General features: G+C 44.6%; 1 pseudogene; it reads right to left on the reverse strand.

Annotated features, from left to right (window-relative positions):
- Nucleotides 1-2005: 2005 nt before the first annotated feature.
- On the reverse strand, nt 2006-4492 carry LOC126990234 (uncharacterized; annotated as a pseudogene).
- Nucleotides 4493-6273: the final 1781 nt, after the last annotated feature.

Consider the following 6273-nt stretch of genomic DNA (forward strand, 5'->3'; position numbering starts at 1 on the left):
GAATTTGTACAGTGTAAGGGCAATATGGGAGCAGGGAATAAAAGGATAAAATTGTTAAACTAAAATATAATTGTTTTTAACACAAGAAGTTGTGAGGAAGATGGGGCAATTTGTTCAGTGCAAGGGCTATATAGAGGCTGTGAAGAAACAGACAAAAATTGTTAACTTTAAAACAGGGTTGGCGGTTTAAACCAAACGTTTTAAACCAAATGGTTTAAACCATGGTTTAAACCAATAAAAAAAAACAGTGGTTTAAACCAACTAATAAAACCATTTTTTTCTTCTTTTGTGTGTATCTTTGTTAGTTTCATCAGTATTGTGGTTTTAACTATATGTAAGATTTTAATTATGTACAGCAGGGTTGGCGGTTTAAACCAGGGGTGTCAAACTCAAAACCCTTCGAGGGCCAATTCATACTCTGAAGTGCCGTCATGGGGGACAACAAGGGTAGAAAATACATTGACAAGATTGAAGTTACCGTGATACCGCGGGCCATTTATGACTATCCCGCGGGCCATGAGTTTGACACCCCTGGTTTAAACCAAAAACCCATCAATAAAACCAGTGTTTTTTTTTAATCTTTTTTTAGTTTCATCAGGTACTGTGGCTTTAATTATATGTGGTTTTAATTTTTTTTTATTATGCACAGTCATTTTACTAACACCAGGGGCCGGATTCATCAAACCATTTACCAGACCTCTGTTTGGTAGGTTTCGCGGTATCTCCGCCCACCCGGTAAATCGGTATTCATCAACCACTTACCCACCTCTGGTAAGGCCAAAAGTTACCACGGCTCCGAGCACCCGTAACTGAGTTACCGGAGGCGTGGTAAGTGGGTAAATACTGCCGCCTCAGGTTTATTTTCCCGTGTGACTGCTTGTATCGGCGGTTCCTGAACATGACAATGCAATTGCAATAATCTCGGTAGTTGCAGGAGTATGAAAACGTATAATAGTGACGGAAATAAGTGGAGAGAGACGTGGAAAAGACGAAGTGAGTGACACGTAGCCGCATCGGCGATGAGTTATCCTCAGTTTTCACTCTCTACTTATCGTGTTCCATGGTTTTATACGCAAATATTCGACTGACATGCTTAGTAGTGAATGGAAGTGACAAACATGAGTGAGTACAGCCGTGTAAATACCGCTGAGTAAATCAAAATGAACTGCACATTAGCGGGTCAGCTGGCAGCTCTGCACGAATCAAAAGTGGTGTTTTTTTTTACTTAAATTTCCATGATTTTGATCTGCAACGTTAAAGACTCAAAGCAAATAGTTAGCATATGAAAAGAAATGCAGTTCATAAGACTTGTGGGAAGAGTGCACTTGGAACTCTGTTGATGAAGAGTAATCAGTCAAATCATGGGACTATTCTTATTACCTGTTGTTGTTTAGCAGTATGTCTCACAGTCATATTCATTGATTATTGTAATTGTGTTTTGAAATATTTAGATGTCTAGCTGGACATAATTAGTGTCAGAGGAGATACCATGATCATGAAGGCAGTTTTTCCAGCTATAATTAATGAAGTACATGAGACTTACCGTAGGTCAGTTGAGATGTGCTTCGAATTTTACGAAGCGAATCACGTCTGCCGAAGGTGAGCTTTCACATGAGATACACTGCTGCTGCTGCGCCCGCCAGACTTTAAAGAGTACGACACCCACATGAGACACGTAACAAATAAGTAACTACTAGAAGGTACCACTCAGACACGAAGAGTTCAGAGTTCAGAGGACACTGCAGTGTAGGGAGGAGTGGAGGGCATGAAGCTCATCTTCGGCAGACGTGATTCGCTTCGTAAAATTCGAAGCACATCTCAACTGACCTACGGTAAGTCTCATGTACTTCATTAATTTTACATCAGGAATCACTTATCTGCCGAAGTGAGCATTCCACATGAGATTTTGAAGCTATGTGGGTTCGTACTTAGTTAACAGGAAATTGGAGTAACCTTGAGGAGAAACGAAGTAGACTAGAAAGAGAAATGTACCAATGTTAATAAACATAGAAAAGCATTGTACAGTCTGTACAGACATGTTAACCTACATGAGAACAGCATCCTGAAATATGTCTGGGTTCGAGACAATTTCTTTGTCATAATATTTAGCAAAGGTGGCTTCACGTGACCAGCCAGCCTTTGCCATGATATGCATAATGGGGACATTCATGGATTTAGCTTTTGATGCCGCAGCAGACCGAACACTACCAGCTGAGTACTTGACTGTGTCTATGCCAGATAAGTGAAGCACAGACCTGATCCAACGTGCTAAGGTGTCTTTCGACACTCCCTTGTGGGGCTTGATAAAACTGATAAGCAGACTTTCATCATCATTCTCAAAGCTGCGGAGTTTTTCAGTCTGCGCGACATAAAACTTAAGTGTATCACAGACACAAAGCCGACTATCCCTAGAATATGCATGGAAAGTAATAGTTTTCACATTGAAATCAGGCCTACATTGTTTGATATGTCCTCTTAACATGACTGAAATAGAATCCTTCTTAATTAGTATGCCGCTCAGCAACAATAGGTGCAAGGTCTGCATCCGAGCAGCTTGGGTAAGCGCCATTAACATTACAAGCTTAAGGGTTAAGTCTTTAAGTGAGAGAGTGGGCAGTGGATCCATGTTCCGCAAGTGCTGGAGCACTGGCTGATATCCCAGGTCTCCGCAAATCTGGGTGCAGATGGTCGTAAGTTAAAAACTCCCTTCAGTAATCTGTTAACAAGTGGATGGTTACCAGCTCGACAACCATCCACTACTATTCCCAGAGATGAAAGAGCTCCTCTGGCTGTATTAACAGCATTATAACCTACACCTCTATGGTAAGTATCAGACAAGAAATTGACAATATCCGCTACAGCGGGATTAAGGAATTGATGCATTTCCTACCGCAAAACTGTAGCCACCTATGAATGTGTGGTCGATACTGCTTCGCGGTTGCGGGCCGCCACGAAGCCATGATGATGTCCGTGCCCGCCGAAGATACACCGCGTTCTCGCAGCTGTTCCCGGACAAGAGGCAGGCCATCAGCCTGGTGTGTGACATGATTGGGTGTTCCTCCAGTGTTGATGGGTGACGCAGTAGGTACCTCCGTCGCGGTAACAGAAGTGGCTCCCTGATGAGCAGCCTGAGAAGCACACTCATCCATGGTTGGGATGGCCACAGTGGCACAATCAACCATCCCCGCGCCACCTCTGCCCGAAGTTTCTGAAGGCATCTTGCGATTAAGGCAAACGGGGGAAAAGCATAAATTAACTCAAACTGTGACCAATTAATGGAAAATGCATCAAGAAATTCAGCCTCTGGGTCAGGCTGCCATGAACAAAAGCGAGGGACCTGTTTGTTGAGCCTAGAGGCAAAAAGGTCGATGCTGGGCACCCCAAAGTGTGTACATAGTTCTTGAAATATGTCCTCATTTAATTTCCAATCATGCCTATCCTGGAACTTCCTGGACGCAGCGTCAGCCAGGAGATTAACTGCGCCCGGTACATGAGAACACGTAATCCAAGCCTCATTCTCCTCACACCAATCCCAAATTTCTAAACTAATGTCATTACACACAGCAGATCTTGTGCCCCCCATTTCATTGACATAGTGAACAGCAGTCATGTTATCACAAAATACCCGAATGTGTTTGCCCCTGAGGAGGTCCGTAAATGACTGTAATGTCAAAAGTATGGCTCTAAGTTCCTTGGCATTAATATGTAAATCTGATTCTAAAGAGGACCATCTTCCATTAGTCTGCCTCCCATTCAGAGAGCCTCCCCAACCTAAGTTTGAGGCATCAGTATATAGATCTAATTCCGTGCCACTCCGAAAGATGTGTCTAGTTTGTAGGGTGATGTTGTTCAACCACCACGAGAGATCTGATCTCATATCATCAGTGACTGCCATCCATTTATTAAAGTTACCTTTCACCTTCTGCAGCGCAGAGATCTTTGCTGATTCCAATTTTCTATAATGTAGTTTACCCATCTCAACAGCAGGGAGGGCAGCAACTAGCAAACCTATTACTCTGGCCACATCCCTGATACGAGCCTTATCACAACTATAAAGTTCCTCACAGCTGCGAATAAGTTTACATTTCCTACGCTCAGGTAACGTGACCGTCATTGAAACAGAGTCAATGACATTACCCAGATATTCCAAACGTGTGGTGGGTATTAAAAGAGATTTATCTTCATTAATACAGAAACCAAGATTTTTAAGCATTTGTACTGTGGCATTTACACTCTCAAAACATCCACTTAAGGTGCTGTGGGCAATAAGTGTGTCATCGATAAAACTGGTGATGACATGACCCATCTCTCTCAACTTTGCATAAACCGGTTTCATTAATTTGGTGAACAAGCGTGGTCCTTCAGCAATCCCGTTAGGAAGACATGTAAATTGATAAATTCTCCCCTGCCACTTGAAGCACAAAAAACGCTGTTGTTCCTCAGCTATTTTGATAGCGTAATAAGCATGTCGTAGATCAACTGATGCCATGTAATCACCTTTGTTAAGCAACCTAATGGCCTGTGCAAAATTTTCCATTTTAAAGTGCTGATAGGGAATGTGGGTATTAAGCTTCTCAAGGTTGAGAATCATCCTAACACCGCCATCTTTTTCTTACGCAAGAAAACAGGAGAAAGAATTTGGCCTTCAAACCTACTAGTTTCCTGATGACCTGCATTTCCAACAGTTGAGAAATTTCCTGGCAAACAATACCCTTGTCTTCCTCACTAAAATATACTCAATATCTTCATGAAATAAATGGCTAATATCATCAACAGGAATGTTAAGATGGCAATGTTGAACAATGTCCAACACATGAGAATCATTGGTTAATTTTCTCCATTCCTTCACAAGTATTGAAGCCTGCCAGCTTCAAAGGGCTGACTTACCACATTTACCGCCGGGGCATGGGGCGACCCCGGCCGCGGTAGTTTTTTGGATCCGAGCCCAGGCGAAGGGAAGACTGCCGGTGTTCACCCTTGTGGCCATACATATGCTGCCCGTAAGGCTGGAACCTGGAGGCAAACCCCTTGTAAGCAGGGATACCTTGTGAGCCTCTGGACTTCCATCCAGCAAATCTTGATGTAGAGGGCAGCTGTTTCTTGTTGGTGAAATTTGTCTTCAATTTTTCCGCCTCCTCAATGTGTTTTGCTGCTTGAGAGACGTCATCGCCAAACAGGAATCGAGTCATGGGGACCTTGTCGGAACACAGGTGTGCATATTTCTGATTGATTTCTCTCTTGATGATAAATCGGCGCGTCAGGTTATTTTTATGGTGAGCATTCCCCAGCAGGCCGAGGGCACCATTAAGCAGAGCAACTTCCTGGGCAACTTGTGGATGTCCAGTCTGAGCAAACCTGTCCAACACAGTGAGAGACTTAGTCAAGATAGTGGCTGCCATGACAATGTCCTTACCAACGCCCTTCATACGGTGGTCTGTTTTCTTGGCGTCAGGTTTAAGTGCATCCAAGATCTGAGCGTTACATTCCACTGGAGACAACGCTACACAATTACTGGGTCTCTTGATAGCGTCATCCTCTAGAATTTCCTTGTACTCTTCCTCTCAGCCCGTGGTCAAAAACATGATTCACCATGCCAGCCACCCGCCCATCAATGTCGGCCCCAAGTGCATCCACGGGACCATAGACCTCGGCACACCGCTGAAGGACACTTACTGATTGTAGATCATGCACTGAATCCTTGTCATCGTCATCACCAGAGACGTAAGGTACATCGGCAGCAAACCCAGAGAATGTGGCGGGCGAGATAGGGGCGGGAGGCACCGCCCGGCTGTTGTTTACACTGGGAGGTGCGTCGGTGTTTACACTGTTATGTGCGCCGTTAGCGCCACCACCAACACCACACTGTTTATCTGCTTTCAACTCGTTAACTTCACTCCGTAATTCAGCAATAGCGTCCAGAACCATATTCCAGGGTGGGACAGGGGAAGCATCACGATGGCCGGCAGCCCGTGAAGTAGATGGGAAGCAAGCAGAGTGAGCATCAATGGCCGCCTTCCCGACACACCAACACTGCGCTTGCCAACATATTCGTGCTGTCGAACACTTCGAGAACTATCCCGATGCGAGGTGCGGGGGCCCTTGCTGGAATGCATGCGGGAGGAGTGCGTCTTCGAGTGTGAACTAGCATGTCCTGAGCCGTCCTCCACGTCCGACAAGCGAGAGTCGTGCTCAGAAGACGACATCATGGCCGCCTCAGAGTACGGAGGCAAGATATCATCAACAGGGCCGTAAGCCCCAAAACCCCACTAATGG

The sequence above is a fragment of the Eriocheir sinensis genome, unplaced genomic scaffold (genome assembly GCF_024679095.1).
Source record: "Eriocheir sinensis breed Jianghai 21 unplaced genomic scaffold, ASM2467909v1 Scaffold150, whole genome shotgun sequence".
NCBI classification, from domain to species: Eukaryota; Metazoa; Arthropoda; class Malacostraca; order Decapoda; family Varunidae; genus Eriocheir; species Eriocheir sinensis.